This window comes from Xiphias gladius, chromosome 22, assembly GCF_016859285.1.
Source record: "Xiphias gladius isolate SHS-SW01 ecotype Sanya breed wild chromosome 22, ASM1685928v1, whole genome shotgun sequence".
NCBI classification, from domain to species: domain Eukaryota; kingdom Metazoa; phylum Chordata; class Actinopteri; order Istiophoriformes; family Xiphiidae; genus Xiphias; species Xiphias gladius.
In genome coordinates this window covers 876,995-884,020 of record NC_053421.1, presented here as the reverse complement: position 1 = coordinate 884,020, position 7,026 = coordinate 876,995, and the positions used below count along the sequence as shown (strand labels likewise).

Genomic DNA, 7,026 nt, shown 5'->3' with positions numbered 1-7,026 from the left:
TTTAAGTTATTTCACGCAAAACCAAAATGAAATGTTAGGACAATAACTTATGATCCCTGAAGTAGAGGGACGAGGTACAACACATACTGTATAGGACAACAGGACTGTCCACAGACTGTGGTGACATATATGAGAGAGAGAGAGAGAGAGAGAGGAAAAAAGAGAGGGTGGGGGGCATAGCACAGTAGACGTATAACATAAAGATGTGTAACAAAAATGAGACTAATAATAAAACTAATAATAATAGGGTGAATAATAGTACTAATAAAATTAAATATAATAATAGATGATAATCATAATATTTGAAGCAGTGGGTGTTGAGCAGGATCATGGAGGCAGTAGGTGGTTTGCAGTCACAGATCCAGACTCCGCAGCACCATATGCCATATGAATATGTGCAGATGGAGAGGAAGAGGAGGAGAGAGGAGCTCCGTGCATAATGAGAAGTCACCCAGCAGTCTAGGCCTATTGCAGCATAACTAAGGGATGGTTCAAGACAAGCCTGAGTCAGCCCTAACTATAAGCTTTATCAAAAAGGAAGGTTTTAAGCCTACTCTTAAATGTGGAGAGTGTGTCTGCTTCCTGGACCAAAACTGGAAGATGGTTCCACAGTAGAGGAGCCTGATAACTGAAGGCTGTGCCTCCTATTGTACTTTTGGAGACTCTAGGAACCACAAGCAAGCCTGCATTCTGGGAACACAGTGTAATAGGCTACTATGAGCTCTTTCAGATACGATTGGTGCCTGACCATTAAGGGCTTTGTAGGTGAGGAGGAGGATATTTAATTCTATTCTGGATTTTACAGGGAGCCAATGAAGAGAAGCTAACACAGGAGAAATGTGATCTCTTTTCCTAGTTCCTGTCAGTACTGGTGCTGCAGCATTCTGGATCAGCTGGAGAGTATTTAAAGATTTGTTGGGACAGCCTGATGATAAGGAATTACAATAATCTAGCCGAGAGGTAACAAAAGCATGAACTAGTTTTTCTGCATCTTTTTGAGAAAGGATGTGCCTGATTTTTGCAATGTTACGTAAGTGAAAAAAGGCAGTCCTTGAAGTTTGTTTTATGTGGATGTTAAAGGACATATCCTAATCAAAGAGAACTCAGAGATTCCTAACAGTGGTGCTGCAGGCCAGGGCAAAGCCATATAGAGAAACTTTATCATTAGATAAGGTGTTTCTGAGGTGTTGGGGGACAAGCAGAATAACTTCAGTTTTGTCTGAGTTTAACAGCAGAAAGTTGCTGGTCATCCAGGTCTTTATGTCCATAAGGCAAGCTTGAAGTTTAGCTTACTGATTGGTTTCACCAGGTTTAATTGATAAATACAATTGGCACACAACCTTGTGGAACTCTGTGACTAACTTTTGAGTATATGGAGGATTTATCATTAACGTACACAAACTGAAATCGATCTGATAAATAGGACCTAAACCAGCTTAGAGCGGTTCCTTTAAAGCCAATTCATGTTCCAGTCTCCGTAATAGGATATGATGGTCAATGGGTATCAAATGCAGCCCGAAGGTCTAACAAGACAAGTACAGAGACAAGTCCTTCATCCAATGCAGTAAGACGGTCATTTGTAACTTTCACCAGTGCTGTCTCTCTTCTATGATGCACTCTAGATCCTGACTGAAAATCCTCAAATAAGCTATTATTATGTAAAAAGTCACACAACTGGTTGGTGACAGCTTTCTCAAGGATCTTAGAGAGAAAGGGAAGGTTAGATATGGGTCTATATTTGACTAAGACATATGGATCAAGAGTAGGCTTTTTACTTTAATTCTAGCTGTTTTATTTTTATTAAAGCTGTTTTAAAGGACTGTGGTACATAGCCTGTTAAAAAAGACATATTGATTATATCTAGTAAAGAGGTGCTAACTAAGGGTAAAACTTCATTAAGTAGCCTAGTGGGATGGGGTCTAAGAGACAAGTTGATGGTTTAGATGAAGAAATTATTGAAGTTAGCTGGCGAAGGTCGATGGGAGAGAAACTGTCTAAGTATACATCAGGTTGTACAGCTGTTTCTAAGACTCTTGTGTTTGAAGATAAGTCGGTTCCGGTTGAGGGCAGGAGGTGGTGAATTTTCTCTGTAATAGTTAGAATTTATCATTAAAGAAGCTAATGAAATCGTCATTACTAGGAGCTATGGGAATACATGGATCGGTGGACCTCTTACTGGCTACGGTGCTGAAAAGAAACCGAGGGTTGTTTTTATTTACCTCGATTAGAGATGAGTAATAGGCTGCTCTGGCATTACAAAAGGCCTTTCAGTATGTTTAAGACTATCATGCCAGGCTAAACAGCATTCTTCCATTTTGGTATAACGCCATATTCTTTCACGTTTTTGCGTAGTTTGCTTTTATATGCGTGTTTGGGAGTTAAACCATGGAGCTAACCTCCTTTGTTTTTTTTTTAGAGGGGCAATAGAGTCGAGTGTCATTCTCATTGAGCCTGCAGCACTATCAACAAGATGATCAATTTGGGAGGGAATAAAGTTAGAATAGGAGTCCTCCTGTTATATTGTAACATGGTGGTGAATTAAGTGTTGATGGAATTAGTTCCTTAAATTTAGTTACAGCACTATCAGACAGACATCTAGAAAAAGACATTTCTGGCTAATAGTGTGTAGTCCAGTAACAGGAATTCAAAAGTTATTAAATAGTAGTATAGGATTAGTAATAGTAATAATAATAGTAATAATAATAATAATAAATAGTAATAGGATTCGATGGTAAGACTATTAAATGTTCAATTTCGATGCCATAAGTAAGAGCGAGGTCCAGGGTGTGGTTAAAACAGTGAGTGGGTTTATTTACACCCTGAGCAAAGCCAATTGAGTCTAACATTGAGATAAACGCAATTCTAAGGCTATCATCAACATCCACATGAATATCGAAATCACCTACCATAACTACTTTATCTGTACTAAGGACTTAACTTGATAAAAACTCTGAGAATTCATATTAAAATTCAGAATATGGGCCAGGAGTGCGATACACTAAAAGGAACAAAATAGACATCTAAAAGTTTTCCATGATGGATTTGTAAGACTGAGAACCAGGCTTTCAAATGAGTTATAATTGAGTTTAGGGGTGATTATTAGGCTTGAGTTGAAAATGGCTGCAACTCTACCTCCTTGGCCGGTGCCTCGAAGAATGTGAGTATTAATATGACTTGGGCGAGTGGATTCATATAGGCTAACATATTCATCATTACACATCCAGGTTTCAGTGAGATTAAATATATCAATATCTGATCATTTACTAATACAGTTCTGGATTGGAGCGATCTAATATTTGAGTCCACATTTAATTCTCCTATTTTGTCGTACTTCTGCAGTGGTAGTCTTAATTTTTTATTAGATTTCTGTGTAAAATAGCAACTCTACCTCCTGGTCTCAACTCTGGGTTGTCATTGTTTTGGTTTACTAATATACTCAGTCAGATTTCTAGGTATGACAGCTGGTCAATCCAAAACGGGATGCATGCCATCTCGTCTAATCAGACCAGGTCCTCCCCAGAAAGTCCGCAAATTATCTACAAAGCCCACGTCGTTGGACAGCACCTCGACAGCCAGTGGTTGAATAATGACATGCGGCTATCCATGTCATCGCTGGTCAGATAAGGCAGGGGCCCAGAGAAAACTACAGAGCCCGAAATTGTCTTGGCAATCGTACACACCGACAACCGATTCAACATCAATTTTTGTAATCTCTGATTGGCGTAATCGGGTGTCGTTACCGCCGACGTGAATAACAATCTTACTATAATTACGTTTATCCTTAGCCACCAGTTTTAAATAGGATAAAACATCGCCAGCTCGGGCCCCAGGAATGCATTTGACTATGGTCGCTGATGTCGCTAGCTTCACGTTTCTAAAGATAGATCTGCCAATAACCAGAGTTGGTTTCTCAGTGGGTGTGTCGCTGAGTGGGGAGCATCTGTTTGAAACGTGAACTGGTTGGTGGTTAACGATGGGCTTCTGCTTAGGGCTACGCTTATTGTAACGGACAGTCACCCAGCTGCCCTGGCTTAAGGGCGTGAGAGAGAGTGGGTCGGCTCGCACCGGCTACTGGGGGCTGGCTAACTACCACGGCTAACCATTTGGTTTCCATGGTGCGGAGCCGTGCTTCTAATTAACTGAGCCTCGCCTCCATTACTGCAAATAAACTACATTTATTACATGTAACATTTTCGCTTAAGGAAGCAGATAATAACTAAACATGAGACACACCGAGTAAGAGAGCAGGAGGGAGAGAGGCCATCGCTATATGCTAAGCTAAAGTAACTAGTGGATGTAGAAGCGTGTAAACAACTGAAGTAGCGAGAAAACGCTAACAGAAAGAGAGAGCTAAGAGTGCTTAAGCAGAACTAATGTACATTTAAATGTACAGCGAGTAATTAGCCACTGTAATTAAATAAAATAGCAAAATTAGCTAGGTAGAGGAAGAGCAGGAAAACTCGCTACCAGTCACACAGAAGCTAGCAACAGGAAATGACAAGTACACTTACCAAGCACTTTGTTATCACCTGTACACCTGAATATACATGCAATTATCCAATTAGCCATGTGGCAGTAGTGTAATGCATAAAATCATGCTAACACAGGTCAGAAGCTTCAGTTAATGTTCACATCAAACATCAGAATGGGGGAAAAATGTGATCTCAGTGACTTTGACCGTGGCATGATTGTTGATGCCAGATGGGCAGGTTTGAGTATTTCTGAAACTGCTTATCTCCTGGGATTTCCATGCACAATAGTCTATAGAGTTTACTCAGAGTGGTACCAAAAATAAAAAACATCCAGTGAGTGCCAGATCTGCAGTCGGAAACACCTTGTCGATGAGAGAGGTCAGGGGGGAAGGGCCAGACTAAGGCTATGGTAACTCAGAAAACCACTTTTTAAAATTGTTGTGAGCAGAAAAGCATCTCAGAGTGCACAACATGTCCAACCTTGAGGTGGATGGGCTATAACAGAAGAAGACCATATCCGGTTCTGCTCTTTTCAGCCAAGAACAAAATCAGTCGACAGAGACTCACCAAAACTGGACAGTTGAAGACTGGAAAAATGTAGCCTGATCCAATGAATCTGGATTTCTGCTGAGGCATGCAGATGGTAGGGTCAGAATTCAGCAGCATGAATACATGAACCCAACCTGCTTGTGTCAACAGTCCAGGCTGCAGCTAGTTGTGTAATGGTTGGGGAGTGTTTTCTTGGCACACTTTGGGCCCCTTAGTACCAGTTAATCAAGGTTTGAATTCCACAGCCTATCTGAGTATTGTTACTGACCAAGTGCTTCCCTTTATGGCCACAGTTGACCCATTTTCTAATGGCTACTTCCAGCATGGTAATGCACCATGTCTAAGAGCAAAAGTCGTCTCAAACTGGTTTCATGAACATAGTGATGAGTTCAGTGTACTTCAGTGGCCTCCCCAGACAATGAAATGCAGAAATGATGTGATGCAATCGTGTGAAAATGGACCAGAATTTCAAAGAAAGTTTCCAGCATTTTGTGGGATCCATGCCACAAAGAACTAAGGCTTTTTTGAGAGCAAAGGGAGGCCCTACCCAGTATTAGTATTGTGTTTCTGATAAAGTGCTCAGTGAGTTGAACTGTTCACATAAAGGCACACTTTGAGTTCAGTCTATGTATGCAAGTAAAACACACACCGGGCACGTATTCAACATCCCTTGCTCCTCAGATGTGTGTGGGGGGGGGCTGGAGCTCAAAGACCATAGACCTATACACTGTGGAGATTACCTTAGCTACATACGCCGTGTTCGGCTGTTGTGTAGCCTTCAAACCATCAACAGCAAACTGGGTACAGGTAGGATGCACAAACAAAACATGGAGATCACCCACTCGCTTAGCAAACGCCAACATCAGGTCTTCTATGAAAGGAACTTCATATCAACAGACTCAGTGGACTCAAATGGAGGATCACAAAGGGTTACAAGCACTAACTGCAAATCACATGAGAGAACACAGGATTTAACCATAGACCTTAGCCAGTAGATTCTCATTAAGAAACCTGGATGAGCACCTGGCAACACCCCCTCAAAACCAACATGACTAGGTGATCTAAGTATACTTTAACTGTGGAAAAGGGGAGTACCTTTGCAACAGTTCCTGCAGGAAAGATGAAACTTCCACCATAGCGCATTGAAAGTGATGGTTCCTGCAACCACTACTCAAAACCCTGCCACTTATAAGCATACAAACCTCTGGTGAACGAGGCCTGAGTGCTTTGAAGAAATGCATTCAGCAGTGTCTTGGGCCATGGGCATGCTAGCACATCCATTCCAAGAGGTACGTTGTGGTCTGTTACTGAGATGGGTAGGGGGCAGTGGGCATTCTCTCTGAAAGAAAAGACATCCACCGCTGCCCTGCGGAAGCGCTCAAATATCTGAGCAACCGCTAACTGGTGTAACCTCCACTCTCGCACAAGAGGGCCCCCCTAGAGGTAAGATCTGCCCCTAGGTTCAGATGCCCTGGAATATGGGCAGCTCTTGGTGACATAAAATGAGCACTGCACCACAGCAACGGAGAATTAGACAGTTTTGACAGGAGAAGCAGGCAAGTCCCATAAAGTGCTCAGTTTTTAGCCCTGAAAGGACTAAAAACAATGTACCTCTTGGAATGGATGTGCTAGCATGCCCATGACCCAAGACACTGCTGAATGCATTTCTTCCAGTGGGCCTGATTTTGCCTCTCCTGATTTTTAGCCCTGAAAGGGCTAAAAACGGTCAGCAGCTCCAGATGGTTGATTTGAAGCTTGTACTGCTCCAGCACCCAGACTTCCCTCACTGCCCCACAGAGCCCCCCCACCCGCTGAGGGAGGCATCTGTTGATACCAACTTGCAAAACGAATACTGCCTGTGGTAGAACCCTTATTTAGCAAGCCAGGTTCTTTCAAAGTTAGAACAGCCAACCTGCAAGACTACTTGCATCCCTAACAGCACAAGTGGCACCACCATGCCCAATGGCTGTAAAAATGTTTGGAAACGAGTCCGTGCAAAAAGTGA

At 42.1% G+C, this 7,026-nt stretch overlaps 1 pseudogene; it reads right to left on the bottom strand.

Moving 5' to 3' along the window:
• Positions 1–3,411: 3,411 nt before the first annotated feature.
• Positions 3,412–5,884, bottom strand: LOC120783926 (annotated as a pseudogene).
• Between the last annotated feature and the right edge of the window lie 1,142 nt (positions 5,885–7,026).